The sequence below is a fragment of the Pinus tabuliformis genome, chromosome 6 (assembly GCF_031772625.1).
Source record: "Pinus tabuliformis cultivar Carrire ecotype Pingquan chromosome 6, CPIR1, whole genome shotgun sequence".
In the NCBI taxonomy this organism is placed as follows: Eukaryota; Viridiplantae; Streptophyta; class Pinopsida; order Pinales; family Pinaceae; genus Pinus; species Pinus tabuliformis.
The window spans coordinates 1,380,112,284-1,380,131,084 of record NC_142292.1 but is presented as its reverse complement, the minus strand read 5'-3'; positions in this window follow the sequence as shown (position 1 = coordinate 1,380,131,084).

Sequence of the window (18,801 nt, the reverse complement as noted above, 5' to 3'; positions counted from 1 at the left end):
AATATTCACGGTGTTGGAAATATGTCACCAAGGGGGTCTCCTCGATGTGAAGTCCCAATTAAACCTCACAATGTTTGGAATAGGATCCCCATCAGGAGTATCAACTCGGTTGCCATATTTTCCTATAGATTTTCCTTGGCTTTAACTGTCAGCAAGAGAGAGAAGTGTATATGTGCCTTTGTGAAAAGCAAGTAAGTGTGCCTGGTGAATGTTCGATTGTAGGTGTATCCAAATTCTTCTACTCTAGAGGGAGGAAAGGTGAGGTTCTAAGAGAGAGGTAAAAGTACCACCCTAGTAGAGGTGCACACAAGTGAAAAGATAACTGCCTAACATCAAACAGAATAGTCCACATAGATGCAACGATTGTTACAACCATTACAACACATCTTCAATTAGATAAGCACTAAAATAACAAAAATAGTTCAACTATTTTAGTATTGGTGAAAGAAAACATGAATCATAAATGTTTACAGAACAATCTTATAAATATTCACAATCCATGCATGACAACGGGTCAGCCATCAGGCTTCAATTATTAAGTAAAAGTCCCAAGGTACATGAATACGATGAGCATCACTAGCTCCAATAGTGGAGCATCAGAGCCATAACTTTCTCTCCAAAAGTACTAACTTTGTATCTTTGATGCCTTATGGGAGAAGCCAAGGTGAAAATTCCTTTGCATGTACAGTGAGGTTGTATATATAATGAATGGGGTGATTCTTCTTTGACCAAATTAGATTCTAGATCTAAAGTAAAGTCTTCATGAGAAATTGAAAGATCAGATGATGCACCTAGGCATTCGTGATTGCATACATCGATAGAGTCATCATCATTAAAATGAGTGTTTCCCATGGCTACGGATTGATTGAAAGAATTGATTGCATTTGATTCACTATCGAGATTAGCAAATTGAAAATCATATAAGAATGGAAGTTCATCATCTTCACATGGAGTATTTTGAAAAAGAGAAGAAAGATTTAAAGCATCTTCACCTTCCTACTCCTCTACTTGTGAAATGTGATTGCCTTGTAACTCATCGCAATTTGAACCAACAACTCGAAAATCAAGAGAGTGTGAAAAACTAGTTGGTGGAACTGATTGATCAAGCTGATCATGGTACAAATAGTCATGGCATGTAGTTGATAAATGATAACAGAAATCCAGATCAGGTTTGAGACTAGAGTTGTGAATAGTAACATCATCTTGCATAATGGAGGAGTTAGTCTTCACCATGGGATTCATGAACCATTCTTGGATTTCCTCCATTGAACCTAAGTCATGAAAAGTGGAAGAATAATGAGAAGATGGATTAGGAATTTGGTTATAAGATCTCCCAACTTTATTATCATCGCAAGGAGGCACCCACATTAGAACTGAAAAGGGAGGAGGACAAGGAACAAAAGAAATCATAGATTCATCCTCTGAAATTAGAGGTGTCTCATGATTTACCAGAGTTGGGGAAGTAGAAACATTAGGAGGTTAAAATTCATCGTGGAGAGAGATGTGAACCAAATGCTCAAACTTTTGCTTAAATAAATCCCAATCTGTGTCTTCTTCAAGAAATTCATAACAAAGGTGAAGGAATCGATCAGATAAATCCTCAATTGATTCATTAGGCTTCATTCTTAGCTAATTTATTCTTTTAAGAACATCTCGATAATCATACCTATCGAAGGCTTGATAAAGATCCTTGAGGAAATGATGAAAATAATGGATGGAAGTAGATGGTAAGGTATGACACCATCAATTAACACGACCTTCAAGGGTGAGGAAGAAAGCCACACAAGAAAAATATTCATCATTGATTTCATAATATTCACAAAATTTAAGAAAATTAGAAATGTGTTTGGTTATGGATGTTCCATCCTCACCATTAAACTTCAATTGATACAAGTGATAGAGAGGCTCATCAGGGATTAAAATTTTACCAGGGAATAGGTTTGAAAAACACCCTGAGAGTATGATTTGAAGATGAGCCATTTATGATGAGAGATTCAAAATAGACTCAACATGCACAACTTGTCATCTGGCCCTCCTTCTAGCACCATTTTGTTGATGGTGTTGGAAATCTGTTAACAAAGGGGGTCTCCCTAATGTGAAGTCCCAATTAGACCTCACACCATTTGGAATAGGAGCCCCATCTGGAGTATTGACCAGGTTTCCATATTTTCTTATAGATTTTCCTTGGCTTTAACTGTCAGAAAGAGAGAGAAGTGTATATGTGCCTTTGCGAAAAGCAAGTAAGTTTTCCTAGTGAATGTTCGGTTGCAGGTGTATCAAACGTCTTCTAATGCCGAGGGAGGGAAGGTGAGCTTCTAAGAGAGAAGTAATAGTACCAACCTAGTAGAGGCGCCCACAAGAGAAAATATAACCACATAACATCAAGCATAATAGTCTACACAGATGTGATGATTGTTACTGCCATTACAACACATATTCAATTAAATAAGCATTAAAACAGCAAAAATAGTTCAACTACTTTAGTACAAGTGAAATAAAACATGAATCAGAAATATTCACATAACAATATTACAAATATTCACAATCCATGCATGAAAACGGGTCATCCATCAAGTTTCAAGTATTAAGTAAAAGTCCCAAGGAACATGAATAGAATGAGCATCACTAGCTCCAATAGTGGAGCATTGGAGCCACGACTTGGTCCCAAAAAGTACTAACTTTGTCTCTCTGATGACTTATGGGAGAAGGCAAGGTGAAAATTCCTTTGCATGTACAATGAGGATGTATATATAATGAATGGGGTGATCCTGCACCTCCCTTATGACTCTTGGACTACCCTCATGACTCTTTGACTTCTCATGACTTTTCGACTTCCTACATGACTCTTCACATTACATAGATGACTCTTGGACTTCCACTTCGCATTACATTTTCCGATTAGAATTTTATAATCACAAATGATGTGGCACATGGTACAAAACTACATGTGTTGGGAATGGATCCCTCAAGAGCAGTTTTGGGGCTAGAATCCCATGTTTTGGGATAATTTTGTAATAAAGTTGTAAAGTCTCCATTATTTGTGGTTGCAGAGCGCAAAGGTGTCAAGAGTCATAAAGGGTTGTCCGCCCTTATTTTGTAAAGTTTCAAGTCGGCTGTAAAGACCTACCCATGGTCTGCGAACCATGGGATTGTATAAAAAGGAGCTAAGTAAGTAAGCTCTAAGTAGAGAAGAGTTGAGTTAAGGAAGGAAGAAAGTAGCCTAGGTGTTCTCGGGTCTTAGCGTAGGTAGAGGTTCTGCAGCTGAGTGCATAGAGGCCTAGGGTGGAAGTCCGCAGCTAAGTGCGCGAACCCCTGTAGCTATGTGCACAGGGCGGATAGAGTCTGTATTAAACTGGAAGATATCAATAAAGAGAAGTATTCTGCAAATTCTATGTATTTAGTTCCTGTTAATGCATCTGATTATATTGTGTTTTGGGTTTAATTTACAATGTTTATTTGATGCACGAATATATGTGATTATATCAGTTAATTGAACGCAAGTAAGGATATCATTTTACGCAGCACTAACTGTGATAAATTAGTAAGGTAAATAAAACACCGAAGATAACTTGGGAACCAATACAATACATTGTCATAACTGCACTAAAGTACATGGACCACGGGTTAAGGCTACGCGAAGGTCAATTGTACACCTTTGCAGAGGTAATGAAGGGCGGAATAAAAGGTAGACTGACAGAGCCCTAAGGCTTCGCGACCTGTGCAAAAGTAGGGGAAGAGGTTATAAACCGACATCACGACCATCTCAGGGTGCAAAAACTTGGTTCCAGCATCCCCCCATACTACTTCGGGTGATACTGCGGTCTGCGCTCCATAGGCTGATGCCGAAAGAACCAGTTGTGTATGGATTTGTATGGCTAACTAACGTTGAACCTGGGTCAGGCCCCACAAATCCAACAAATGGTTCCGTTGCCGGGACCGAAATCTACATAAGAGATATGTGATGTCGTATCACTGGAATCTAACTAAGAAAGAGGTCGAAAACTAGTTGGATACGAAGATCCACGAATTCACGGCGCAAGAGAAAAAAAATCCACGGCTAACAAAGGAACGGTCGTTGGACAGGTACCTATATACAGAAATCCATGAGATCTTTTTTTGTTCCTTTCCAGTTGATTTATACAAGTGGATTGTGAAGCTAACAGATAACCAAGGAAGGTGGGGGCTTGATGGTCCTATTATCTGGACCCCGAAGTTAGTACAGAGACTGCAAGCCTCTGAGGATAAGATCATCCGCGCTATCGATCATTGGCTCAATCGTATCATAGGGGGGTTTGTGACAGAATTTGCGGTCGATACCTCAATTAGTTACAACGAAGTGGAGCGGTGCTTTTTCAAAGGTCTGTGAGGTAAGTACTTGAAGTCTTTAAATACTTGTATTAAGATGTTATTATGTGAAAAATGGGTTATGCAACTACCTTTATGTTTGGAGCTGTTAGGCCCCTATACCAATAGGTGTCATATGTCATGATTGACTTGATGAGCTATGTAATATGTTCATACCTTTTCTTGTTGCAAAGGTTTTCCATATTTTCAAAAAATCAAAAAATTTAAAAAATGTAAAGAGGGTATACCCTAAAAGAAAAATCAAAGGGTAAAAAGAATAAAAGATGGTCAAAAAATGAAAGAAAATGAACCCCAAACAAAATAGACCAGGAAAGTGTGCAAGTCTAAATGCCACTACTTTTTCATTTTGTGTAATAAACAAATTGTGTGCAGCTTGTTACTTATGCCACAATTTATGAATAGTCAAACTGTTTAAACTTGGCTAATTCATTTTTCAATTTCATGTTGTAGAAATAGAGAATAAATATCTGACCAAATAGTGTAATCTTGGCAGATAAGTAGATAGGTAGAGTAAATAAAAGGAGCTCAATAGTTTAATCTGAGCCCTTGGATGTAATAAGTGTAGACTTAGGTAGGCTTGCCATGTAAAAGAAAAGGAAGATTTGATAAGGGTTTGCCAGTCTAAGTGCACCCAAATAAAGAAGGAAAAAATGCTAGGTTAAAGTAGGTAGGGTAGGTAGATGATGTTGCAGAATGATACATGTGATGAATAATGTCTCTAAATGTGTTAATCTTTCATTTTTCATTGCAAGGCCAAGGTATACACTACATTGAAGACATCACAAGCAAAGTAAAGTCATAATGATTAACTCCCCTTCTCATTTTCCCTAATTATTCACTAATCTCCCCTAAGCACTAAGGTATTTGCTAAATTGGAGGGGCTCAGAGCATTTCTCTTACTTCTGGAGGGACAGGACCCTTGGCCCAATAATTTAAAATGCCCAAGTAATTAGAATCATCCATAAACTATTCATTCACATTCATAAGATTTTACTTAGGAAAAATTCACAATATTACATAAAAACCCCTTTTTCCACATTAAGCCTAAGTTAAATACACAATAGTAATGTTTTACTTGGTGCTTTTCATTACATTGTCATATTAACTATTAACCTATGTATTATATAAATCCCACACAATTTCACCCTTTCCCGTAATATGTAAATATATATAAAAATCCCAAAATGTTATATATCCCGCCCCTTTGGTTAATTATAACCATAAGTATGTTTTAACTGGGATTAACTAGTTAACCCGTAACTAGTTAACAGCCCAATCCTCCGCTGCATTAATCGGGATTAATTAACCCTCACGGTTAATTAAGAACCCCCCAACCAATCACATAACCCCAGATCCGATCAATTAATTTTTAATTGTGTCGGGCCCGCTCATATTAAAACCCGTCCGATCGCGCCTCCCGTCAGTCGTCCGATCGCGCTTCCCTCATCCAACGATCATTATCCATATCGCGATCACCAAGCGGTTTCCACCTCGTACCTCTGCCATGCGTCAAGCGACCAGTGGAATAGTTGGCTCTCGGCCGAATACTGCCCAACCCCAAAAGCGGTGCGACACCATACCGCTTACCGCCCTCCGCATATGACAAAACGTCTTTTCCCGCACACATCATCTGCCCGAATAACAAAAAACCCCTGCCAACCTTGACTTTGTGAATAAAACCGACGAAATGTTGTTTTCATTGTTTCATACAGCAAACTGTGTTCCCATGAAAAGAATGTCGAGGTCAACTATACAAGCTTTCCAACCACCACCTGGTTAAGAAACTTGCAGCGACGCAACCTGGAACCTGTTATCCATCCTGTCATTGCACTGTTCACTTCCCCAATACAAGTATTTATCCAATTTCCACCGAAACCCTGCAAGTTTTGGTTTTACATTGTAAATTCCATAGAGAAAGGCCAAATTCAGTTCTAATTCAGTCTGTGTTTTGCCATATAAGTCCCCACACCTACTGTTTTTCCCATTTTTCACAGAAAACCCAAATTCCTTTCTGAATCCACAAGAACCAGAAATGGAAACCCCCACTGTTTTGAATGTCGCACCAATCAATGCCCCTCATAAGGACCAAGACTATCTGCCTCTTGCAGATAAAGACTTCCAAATAAAAGACCTATCCACTGACCAAAATCACCTTAAGGCCTTTTTCCAAGCCAGAGACAACTACCTAAATGGCTCAGACATCCTGGGACTGTGGGAATCCAACCTTCCTAGATATTTTCTCCCCTCAATCCATGTTTTCCCTGATATAATTCATCAATGTTGTGCCAATTATGATCCTAACCGAAGAGTTGTTATGTCCCCAAGTCAAACAGTCCTATTCCCCATAACAGCTGCATCCATTAATGAAATGTTGCAATTTTCCCCTGGTCAAGCTCTCACTCCCCTTTCTATGGGATATTTACTTGAGAAATCTACTAAATTACCACAATCAGAACTCATTCACCTCTATCAGACCTTCATGTTAGAAACACCCCCTTATGGACAGACCTTCTTCACAGATATGGGAAGACTTATAGTGGATATGATATCTTTAGCTATGGGATTTAACACTAGTGAATATGTTGATGAGGTAACCCTAGTGTTATTGTCAATCTTTACTCCTGGACAGCCCCCTGCTGTTAAATATGACTATGCCTCCTATATTGCCAATAAAATTCATGACCAATTCCTGAGACTGGACAATGAAGGAGTCTTCAAATACACCACTTTCATCTATCATCTTATGTTGTATTATCAGTTAGATAACTTCCCTTTCCATGTCAAGAAACTTGACACCAAAGGAAATCCAAGGTTTGTTATCTTTTGGAGTCCCATTTTCCATAAATCCCTTGAGACCCCTTACACCTACAATGAGTTCATTGATATATTTGTGCATCCAACAACCACCTTATTGACAGGAGTTTCCCCTCCTAGGATCAGTGGTGATATAAAGAAGATCCTCCAACTCTCCAAGCAATACAAAATAGGTGATTGGTACCTATACAAGAAACATACAGAAATCAGGATTTATGGGTGTGAGCTCTGCCCTTTTAAACTACCAAAGTATGTTCCAATGAGACTGTTTGCATTGGAATACTTCAGGCAAATGATAAATTCAGACTTGGTTCATTTTTATAATGCCAAGAAGAAAGCTCAGCTTAGAATCAAGAATCAGTTAGGCCCTTTTGTCTGCAACACTAGGGAAGCATGGAGAGAAGCAGAAATAATTTTAGAAGATCATCTTAAGTTACAAAAGAGTTTTGGGTGGATACCATATGACCCTAATAGCTTTATATGTGATAGAAGAATGAAGAACATATTGTCACCATACATTCACCATAGGATTCCAGAGATTGAACAATTTGCAAATATGGATGAATGGAGGGAAGGGACCCTAGTAGAAAATGATAGTGAACAGGTCAATTTTGAGAATGTTATGAGAGATCTTGAGAAAACACTTGACCTGGATTCTTTTGGGCAGGTACAAAGATCAGGAATTGGTGCATCCATTGTTGGAACCTCTCAGCAACCTTCACAGGAAACCAGCATACCAGCCACAGGAACATCAAAAGGCAAGGAATTAGAGACCACAGAACAGTCTACAATGTCTAAGAAGCCTGAAACTTCCAAAGAACAGGCCCAAATACATACTCCTCCCACTCAGGGCAATGTGGGAGAACCTCCAGTTTTGCAAACTCCTCTAAATGAGGAAAGAAACAAAAAGAGAGATAGGGAAACTACTACCCTACCAGTGGACCTTCAGGACAGCCTGGAACAAAAAGGCAAAGACTAAATCCCATTTCACAGGAGGAATTTGTTGAAGAGACTACAGATAGTCAGAGGGAAGAAAGTGTATATAGCCAGCAAACTTTTCCAGCTGGGGGAACATCCACTAGCTCACAAAGACAAGAGCTAAAAAGACAACAAAGTGAAGAGGTATCATCTTTCAGGCCACCAGGGAAAGATGCCTCAGATATCAAGAAAACTTTTACATAAATAAAAGCCAGGAATGATCCATTGAGGCTTCAATTTTATAATCAATATTTGAAAATGGCCCCTACAAATCAACAGAGATTGATGTCAACCTATGACATCAAAGAAGGCAAAATGATAATGAGCTATTTCAAACCAAAGGTGCAACAGCTAAAATCAGCAGCAGATTATCTCAGAACAGCTTTGGAGGTCATGGAAAAGGATATTCATCCTATGGATCAGATTGAATTGCGTAAAAAAACTGGAGAAATGATTTATTCAACCTTGATTGGTAAGGAAATGATGGCCCATAGGTTACAAAATTCTTTGGATAACACAACTGCCCATCTACACCTAAAGAAAGCCTCCTCCCAGGCCAAAGATAACAGAATAAAGTTTTTAGAAGAAATAATTATTGGATTGGGACATGATCCCAAAGATGTGAAGGGTGTAGAAGCATTAATCAAAAAGAAAGATGAAGATACTGCTGTTGTGGATCATAAATCAAAAATCTAAAGAAGAGATGATGGATTTACTCTTAAAACTTAATGAAAGGCTGAATGAGACTGAGCAAGAACTAGAAAAATCATTGAAGGACAAGCAGGGAGAGTCGACCTCTCACCCTCCCGATGTGATACCAGTAGTCTCAACAGCAGTCCCTTCTACACTGGGGATAGCACTGGCACCAAACATTCCAGCAGCGATAGCAGAGGTGGTCACAGGTACAACAACAGCAGGAACAGCAGAACTAGCACAGGGCAGCACTGCCAATTTGAGCACAGAGGAACTAATAAAGTCAATGGAGGACATGAAACTGCAAGTTTCAGAGCTAAATAAGGTGAAAGAGTAGTATGCCAATTTAGAGCAAAGGTATGATCTCTCAAAGATAAGTGTTGCAGAAAAGACAAGAGAGATTAAAGGATTGGAAAACAAAGTGAAATCATTAGAAAAGGATCTTACTTTTGACAAGCCTCTGGCAGAAATTAGGAAAATTCTTTGGGCCAACATCACTCAATCAATAAATGATGTTTGGCCATCCATCCAAATAATTTTTGAGCAGATTGATCTAATAAAGGCAGCCCAAGAAGAAATTCAAAGGACAAGAGCAGAATTAGGAAGAATGCCTGAGGAAGCCAACAGGCTCATAAATTTTTTGAATAGTAAGAATAAGTACCAGCTTGAAGAACTTGGCATTAAAGACAGAATAGAGACCATTTTAGAAATCAAAAGGGTATTAACCAAAAGAACTTTGATGCAAAATTTAGAAAGAAGATGCCATGACATGCAGGCAGAGGTTAATGCTTTTATGGAGAAATTTTCCATTTTGCAGAGCAAAGGGCTGCCTAGTCCTTTAGTGATTAATGACAAATTAATGAGGCACATAGACTATATGGATAAGTTGAATCAATATACAGGCAACCAAGCAAGTTCATCAACAAGTGTGTTACACAAAATATTGTCACCATGACTATTTGCAGTCAGTATGGGTTTATCATCATTCATATTTTCCTCCTAAGCAAGTCTCAAACCTCAGCTCTTCATGTCAAGCTTTGAAAATGAGAGAAAGACCTTAAAAATCAATAAACCTTTGGTTCTGCACTTTCTCTCATTATTGCCTGCGGTCCCGCACCCCCTGTTCATGTTACCTGCGGACCTGCCCGCTCTGTCTCTAAAGGAGTGAGTGCGGACCCCTGTAAAAGTCAAAAAGGCGCAAGTTTATTCTAAAAAACTCACTTTGGGTTAATTCTAGATGATTCTAGAAGGAATTTTGACGTGGATGGTTCGCTCTTAGGTGGTTCATGCATCCCAAAAGAGAAGGAGCTAATCCCTTGATGAGAGGAGCTATCCCTTTGAACGAGGACTTTATCCCTTTGAAGGTGGACCTAGTAACTTCCCTCCATTGCACTATAAATTAAGGCATTGGGCTGGTTGCTAGAGAGGTTAGAAGCTGAACATTTTTTAGGGTAAATGCTGGTGGAATTGAGACTTTCTAGTTAAGCTTGAGAGGAGAGATCACATACCTTTTGGCTCCATTGGGAAGAGAGTAAAACTTGTCAAAGTAGAGGATACTTCTTGTTGGACCCTGGGATGAGCTTGTACAGCATCAAGGCACAGGTTGTAAAGTTCTTCTTTGATTTGAATTAATACAATCAGATTCATTTTTCTCAACAAATTGTCTTATGTCATTTGATTCATGAATTCCTTGATCATCATGATAAGTATGCTTTATGATATTAGCTTTTCAGGTGCTATTTAATTTGTGTGCTTGTTTGTGTTTGCAGATTCGCTACAAGGGAGCTCATTTGGATCAAAGGAGTGAGGCTTCCACAAACTTTCATTGGACCCAAGGTAGGCCTAAAACACTTGTTTGCCTTTGTTTATAAATTGCATACTTAGAGAAAGATAGGATTTGATTGGCCTGCTTGTCACTAGATATCATTAGATACTATGGAGGTCGCTCTTGTCCGCAAGAACGACTCATTCCGTGTGACAAAATGGCGACTCCGCTGGGGACTTGATTTTTTCCTTGCTTTTACTTTGACCTGAGAAACTGTGTTTTTGTTTCTGTTTTTGGCTTGTTGCGTGTGGAATTGGGTAGATTTAGTATATCTTGGATTATTTTTTGTTTTTCATACTTTTGGGAGAGGACCGCACCCTCGGCTTGCAACACAGTGCGGACCTATCCGCACTTTTGCTTTTCACACAGAGCGGTACTGCACCTGTGTGAACTGAGGGCCTGCGGACCCTGTCAAAATTTCGGAAAACTTAAGATTTTCTCTTTCACTCAACTTAGTTTTTGTTTAGGTGTTGTTATCCCCTGCCCCGACCTGCATGTGACTTGTCAGGAACTTTTCTTAGGTTAATTCCATCAGTGTTAGGGTTTTAGGTGAAATTCCTAGAAGTTTTGGTTGCTGGGCTTGGTTTTCATTTTGGTCTTGTAGTAGCTCAAAGCTTAGAAGCCTTAGAAGCCTTAGATCACCTTGGTTTTTACTGGCCTTCTTATGAGTCTGACCATTTGCAAAATCTACCTTTGTTGAGGAATCCATCTTGTGTTTCTCTTTGCGAAACTTCGAAAAGACTTGTGTTAAAAGTTTTGGATTTCATTTTTAGAAAAGAAAAAAAAATTGGTTGTTTTTTGACTGATTTGTGATTCTAGACAAATTAGTCCTTAGTTTGCTTATAGCTAAGTAAAACATCCTTGAAAAGAAATCTTGTAAGCTTTTACTTCAAATAGTTTTTTATAATTTATAGATCTCAAGATTAGATTTTTCCATAGTTTTGAGTGTTTTATGAAAATTTAAAAATAAAAAATCTCTTTTGGAAAAAGTTTGTTTTTGTAGTATTTGAGTGTTTGAAAGAAAAGGGAATTTTTTGTGAATATAACTAGTTGTCTCGTTTTGAGTGCATTGGAAAAGACAAAAAGCTCTTCTTTTGATTTGTTTGTTAAGGAAAAGATTTGTGTTTACAAGCATTTGCATTCTCAAACTCTTTCCTAGCTAGAAATTCATTGAAGGGAAAAGATTGCTTATCATCTTAAGTGCATTTTTTAGTGATTTCGAGTCGAGTCTTCACACCATAAGTTTCATCTCCGCACCTCTTGACTTAAAGAAAAACCAATAAAAATAACGCTTAAAGTAAAATCTATCTAGTAATCTTTTTATTTCTAGGGCTCTATTACACCAACATAGCTTAGGCTAGTATCTTGGAGTAGGGAGTAATTAACTCTCCAAGACAGTAAAACAAACAAGTAGTTGTATCTTGCAGTAGGAGAAAAATCCAATTGTTACATCTATGCTCTGGGAAAGCTCCTCTTAAAGGAGAAGCACGAGATCGTGTCCGAACCAGTGTGGGAATCAATCCTTCCTCATTGGGAACGACGCCAGATATTCACGTATTAAAAACAGTAAACCTCGGATTAACCATTGTCGAGGAGCCTGGGGTCACTTATTGGTAAACCTTGGATTATGTCAAGGAGCCTTCAAGGGGATTGAGCTTGTTACTCTGCCCTTGCGTGCGTATCGGATCGTAGACTGTTCCCCCAGGTATATTTGTTTCCGTTGGTAACCATAGTGACCATATTCTATAGGATTCTTTCCTAAGGTGACGGTGGCGGGAAGATCCCACTGTACCTGGAGCAGACGTCGGCTAGACTCACTTGGATTTTCTGGGGGGTTCTCTTCACTCGAGACGGTTTAGTGGAGAAACTTGTGCCAGTCTATTCATTAAGCAAGTTGTCGGGGTAACTATTCCAACCGCCATTTCTGTATTGAACTCTGCGACATTGGATTTCATCACCAACTAGTGTTTTCAGTACGGAAAGTTACTGTTTGTGTGTGGTTTGATCTCCTAGATTCTTTAGGCGTGTGATTCAAAATTGATTGGTTCTTTAGAAGCTTTAGGTGGTTTTCATTGAGATTTTTCTTTGTTTGCGTGTGAAGTAGTTAAAATATTTAATCGTGGCTGAATTACCTAGGAAGTCCCGTAGACTTCGGGGCCAACCTCCTGAGTTTTCACCGAGCTAGCCTGAAGGGTTACGAGCCCTTGTAACTCCTAGAGACAGTAGAGTTGGGTCACCTGAAGAAGGAGAATCTTCTTTGGTGGTACATCCTGATTATCAAGCTTTAGTAGCAGATTATAATCCATAATCTGTTTATGTTTCCGAAGTTACTGGTAGTTTTTCATCTACTAGTGATTTAGGTGAGGAACCTGATATATCCGAACCTAAAACTGAATTTGCTGCTACGCCAACATCGAGATTTGCCTCTCCATCTTCTAGTGGTCCTGGTTCACCCAGGGTAGAAAGAATAATTACCCAAAATCTTCCTTCTAGACTTATAGCTATTGAAAAACTTGCTACTCCAGAAGAAGAAGGTATCCCTATCCCTGAAAATCAACCTGTTATAGAACTTAGGGAGCGTGAATCGATCTTTTACAGTCCACCTAGGAGCAGCGCTTGGTATCTTTCATTGACCATTTCTTTGGAAAACCCGGGACTAAGTTTTTCACCACCTCATATTCCTTTTCACCCAACACCTAGGGGTTACTATCCTCCGTTAAATATGTCAATACAGTCGTTCATGTTTTCTCAATCTCCAGAAACCTTTTTGTACGGCGGTCCTTCTGTTTCCTCTGGGTATCAGTCACTTACTGGTACTTTTTGGGAAGCATCTCCTCAACCTATTGAAAAAGGGTTATTAACTGGAAATAATGGAACTAAGTCGTTGAGTGTAGAAGATATTCTCATGATGTCAGGTACTATTCCTAATCCTCAACCTCAAGGTGGCAAGTTACCACTTGGGGGGCAGCCACAAAGTCCTCAATTATCGCCTGGGGGCAACCTCAAGGTACCCAATTTGTGCCTGGGGGGCAACCTCAAGGACAGTACATACCTACGGGACAGTACGTTCCTCAAGGTCAACCCCAGACTCAATATGTACCTCAAGGTCAACCCCAGTATCAATATGTACCTCAAGGTCAACCCCAGTATCAGTACGTGCCTCAAGGTTATCAACCTCAAGGTCAGTACCCAACCCAAGGTTTCCAACCACCTTCCAGTCAATCATATGTCCAAGGAGCTGGAAATGTACCTTTGAATTATCAACCCTACCCTCAACCCGGTTATGGTCCTCAATATTCTCAACCTGTTATGGGTCTGTACCCCGGAATGAACTTAGTGTGGGATCCATCTCAAACTCAACAGGTCTTGCAACCAAATGTACAGTTGTCATCTCAAACTGGACAACCCTTGGTTTCTGGTTCACCCCAGCAACCTGTCCAGTCTACTATTCAAACTTCTGCACCTTCTGTAGTTTCTCAGTCTGGGCCTAGTACGCCTCGTACTCCGCCTCAAACGACTGCTGCAACATCTGTTCAATCTACCCCACCTACTTCTGGAGTATCGACAGCTCTGATTTCTATTGTCCCTGTATCAACTCCTTAGACATATTTACCTCAGTCTGGATCCACGATTCAGACTTCGGTTCAAATGCCTGTAGGGAAACTTGGTCCAAGTACAATTGTCACAAGTCAACCTCAATTTACTTATCAACCGTACCAGGGACAATACCAATTCGGTCCTATTGTGCAGCAGCCAGTCTATCAGTATCAATTGTACCCTGGGTATACATATCAACAACCTCAACAACCCCAGTACGGTTCGGTTAATCCTGGTTTTCCGGGAGGATATAATATCCCAAATTCAATTCCAATACCTAGTTATCCTGGATATCCTCCTCCTGGGGCTGGTCTCATGACCCAGAGTTTTAGGGACCCTAATCGCCAGTTACTATTTATTGCAACTTTGGACTTGCCTGACTTGTCGCGCCTTAAAAACGATCCAATTAACTCTCTTCCGTTTTGGCCGCCAATGTCGAATAAGTTGTCTAGTGATATTCCTAAGTTTGAAGGCAAATCAGGAGAGGACCCGTCGAACCATGTGATGACTTATCACCTCTGGTGTGCATCAAATTCCATTTCAAATTATTCAATCCATTTAAGGCTTTTCCAGCGCACTCTAATTGGTCTTGCAGCCAAGTGGTACATTGAGTTACCGTGAACAACTTTTTATAACTTTAGTCAGTTAGCTACTTCGTTTTTAACTCATTTTCAGTTGCCAGTCAGATATGACAATGGCACGGAATTATTAACTTCATTAAAGCAGTCAACGTCCACCTACATTTCAAATCACATTCATGAATGGAGACGTCGACGACGTTTAGTGAAAGTTTTTATTCCGGATCAGATCTTAGCTGAATGGTTTGTAAAATCTTTGTTGCTGAAGATCACTGAGGATGTAGCTAAGGCCGGAGTCGTTACTGAAGAGCAAGTAATTGCTCAAGATCAGTACCTTGACTTAGTTTATACGCAGTCAGGTACGTTACACGAGAAAATCCCTGATCTTCCTAAACAAAATCAAATCGTTGCAGCTCCTTCAGGGTCTCATGCCGCTGATGGTATGATTGGTACGGTTAATACCAAAAGTAAGAAGAAATCTTCCAAGAATTCTTCTCCTATCATAACTTTACCAGATTCCCCAACAGGAGATTCTTCCGCAGAAATTTCCGCCGATATTCATGTTGTAGAGTCATCTACAGCCAAATCAAAATCCAGCGGTAAGAAGAAAGGGAAGAAGAAAAATAAAACGGATAAAAATTCGAAAGAGAAACCAGAAAAAGCGGAATCAAATGATGAGAAACGCAAACCTCGTTATCCTTGTCTCATTTGTGACGAAGATCATTTTACAAGAGATTGCCCTCATCGTGCAAAGGTTGCGAAAATTGTCAAAGGTTCCCAAACGCCTACTGTTTTGAAGGATCCTTTTCCAAGTCAAGACAGTAAGGTGATAGGTTCTTCCTCAAATGCCTCTGAAGAACCCATAATGATGATGTCCCATGTTAGGATTGTGACTCGATCACATGATTATGGTAGTAAAAGTCCTGTTGATGGTAAAGAAGCATAATCTTCTCATTCAAACCCATGAACTTCAACTCTCGGTTCCGATCCACTACAGATCGAGAAACCTAACCCAAACTTAGTAATCAAATCGCCCGCCAAGGGTATACTTCGAAAGTCAGCTTTCAATCCACATGCGAGAGCGGCTCAGAACTATAACATTGTTGAAGATTTGGATGTTTCACCTTCAGCAATGTCAACTTTGGAAGTGCTGCAATCATGTCTAGCACATCGTAAATTACTATTGTTGGCTATAGGAGCTGCTAACATTCAGGACTTGAACCTTATAATTTTTTATCTAGAAAATAGTACATCACGCTTACCTCATCAAATGGCTTTCCAGATCCCAGTGTTAGTCAAAAACAGACCTTGTTATAGGACTGTGATTGATGAGGGAGCCTCAACGTGTATTATGTCGATACAGTGTTGGAGATCGCTTGGTTCTCCTTCGCTAAATCAATCCCCGACGATTCTAAAGGCCTTTGATGGCCGTGGGTTTCATCCTTTTGGCATTCTACAGGATTTACCTATAGGGGTTGAAGGCAAAACTGTTAATCTAGATGTGGAGGTGGTTGATGCCCCTCTAGATTACAACCTTCTCTTGGGTCGTAGTTGGTCTTACACTATGACAGTTGTCGTTTCATCGGTCTTTCGGCTTATAAAGTTCCCTCCTAATGGAAAGATCGTAACTATAGACCAGCTGACTTACTTTTCATCCAACCCAGCCTCTTCTGAAATTATTCAGCATGTCGACAAAACAACTATCCCGTATAAGGATGTTGGAGTAGGACTAGTTAAAGATTCTGGTTTACTGGGAACTTTCCTTTTTCCTCCTATCAACGCATCGTCTTCTACTGCAACCATTCATATGATTTCATCAGATACCATTGTTTATGATGATCCTTGGATCGTACCTTCCGAATCTGAGATAGACTCATTTGGTGATGTTATGCCTTTGAGTCCATATGAACTTGTGTATTAGGTCGTGCAGTCGTTTTCTGACCCATCTTCAACCAAAATTGAATTAATGAATGTGGTCCATGAGGAGTCACTTTCAACATCAAACTCGGATTCAACAACGTTTTCCGAACTTGTTCACAATGATAAGCAAATTCGTGAAATCCTATGTGTCGATGATTTACCATGGGAAGATCTTCATCATAGATCTTCATTTTTACCCGAGAGTGATCGTTTTGAAAATGATTTTTCATCTATTTTTATGACTGAATATGTCAAGGAACCTCAGAATCCAATGAAAAATCCTGATTCATAGTTAAATTTGGGAAATATTTCTCGAACTATTCCTATTGATATTTCGGTTAAGCCTGGAATTGTTGAAAACATTCATATAGGTGCCTCTTGTACGAAAGATGAAATTCAAACATATAAGGCCCTATTTCAAGAATGTCGCGACGTGTTTGCCTGGTCATATGAGGAAATGCCAGGAATTGACCCCGCAACTGTTGTTCATGAAATCAAAACTTACCCGGATGCTAAACCCGTCCGGCAACGTTTGCGTTAGATCCATCCGAGAAAAGTTGTTGCTATTAAAGCAGAAGTTGAAAAATTACTCAAAGCAGGTTTCATTTATCCAATTTTGTTAACGGATTGGGTATCGAATATTGTTCCTGTTAACAAAAAGCAAGGGACAATAAGAATATGTATCGATTATAGGGACATTAATCGAGCTTGTCCAAAAGACAATTACCCAACTCCCTATATCGATCAAATCATTGATGATTGTGCCGGCAGTGAAATATTCTCCTTCATGGATGGTTTTTCTGGATACAATCAAATCAATATTCTACCTGCTGATCAACCAAAAACGGCTTTCATTTGTCCATGGGGGACATTTGCTTATTGCAAATTACCTTTTGGGCTCAAGAACGCCGGGGCAACTTTTCAAAGGGCCATGTCTTATGCGTTTCATGACATCAAGCACATTGTGCAACCCTATCTCGATGATTTACCTACTCATTCATTACATCGAGCTGATCATCTCATCCATTTACGAGCAATATTTATGAGGTGTAGGCATTATCGGATTAGGTTGAATCCACACAAGTGTGTTTTCTGTATAGAAACGGGTCGGTTACTGGGGTTTGTTGTTTCTAAAGTCAGCATTCGCGTCGATCCCTCGAAGGTTGAAGCTATTGTCAAATTGCCTCCTCCTTTGAGTCTTCGCCAACTCCAAAGTTTGCAAGGGAAAGCAAACTTTTTACATCGATTCATTCCTAACTACGCCGAGATCACAAAGGGTTTTACCCGGTTGTTGAAACAGAATACTCCATTCTTTTGGGATGAGATAGCTGATAAATCTTTTGATGCACTAAAACACGCGTTGACCCATGTACTCTTATTGCATCCTCCCAACTACAACCAGGGCTACTTCTTGTATCTCGTCGCCTCCCATTCCACCATTGGAATGGTGTTAGTTCAGGAAGATGAATTCGGTACTGAACATGTGATATATTACCTTAGTCAAACTTTAAATCCAACTGAGCTAAAATACTCACATGTGGAGAAATTGGCATTGGCAGCGGTTCAAGCTGTCCAACGTTTTCGTCATTACATTTTACTACGTAAAACTACAGTAATTTCTGATTGCAACCCTATGATCTATATTTTGAGCAAGCAATTTCTAGGGGGCAAGTACTCCAAATGGATTGTGATCCTGCAGGAGTTCGACTTGGAATTTGAAAAGTCTAAGTCGAAGAAATCTTTAGTTTTTGCGGAGTTAATGTGTGACTTCCTGCGTGCTGACACGGAAACTGTGGTGGAGGAGCCCATTGCGGACGAATCCTTGTTTCTAATCAGCACTTTAGATCCATGGTATGGGGATATCATCGTTTATCTCCAGACCCAATCCTTTCGGCCAGAAATTTCAAGGTCAGAACATCGAAAAATACGATTCCAGTCTCAACAATTCAGAATTATTGGAGATACTCTTTATCGTCATGGGGCGGACTCGGTTATTCAACGTTGTTTAACACATGAGGAAGCTGAAAGGGT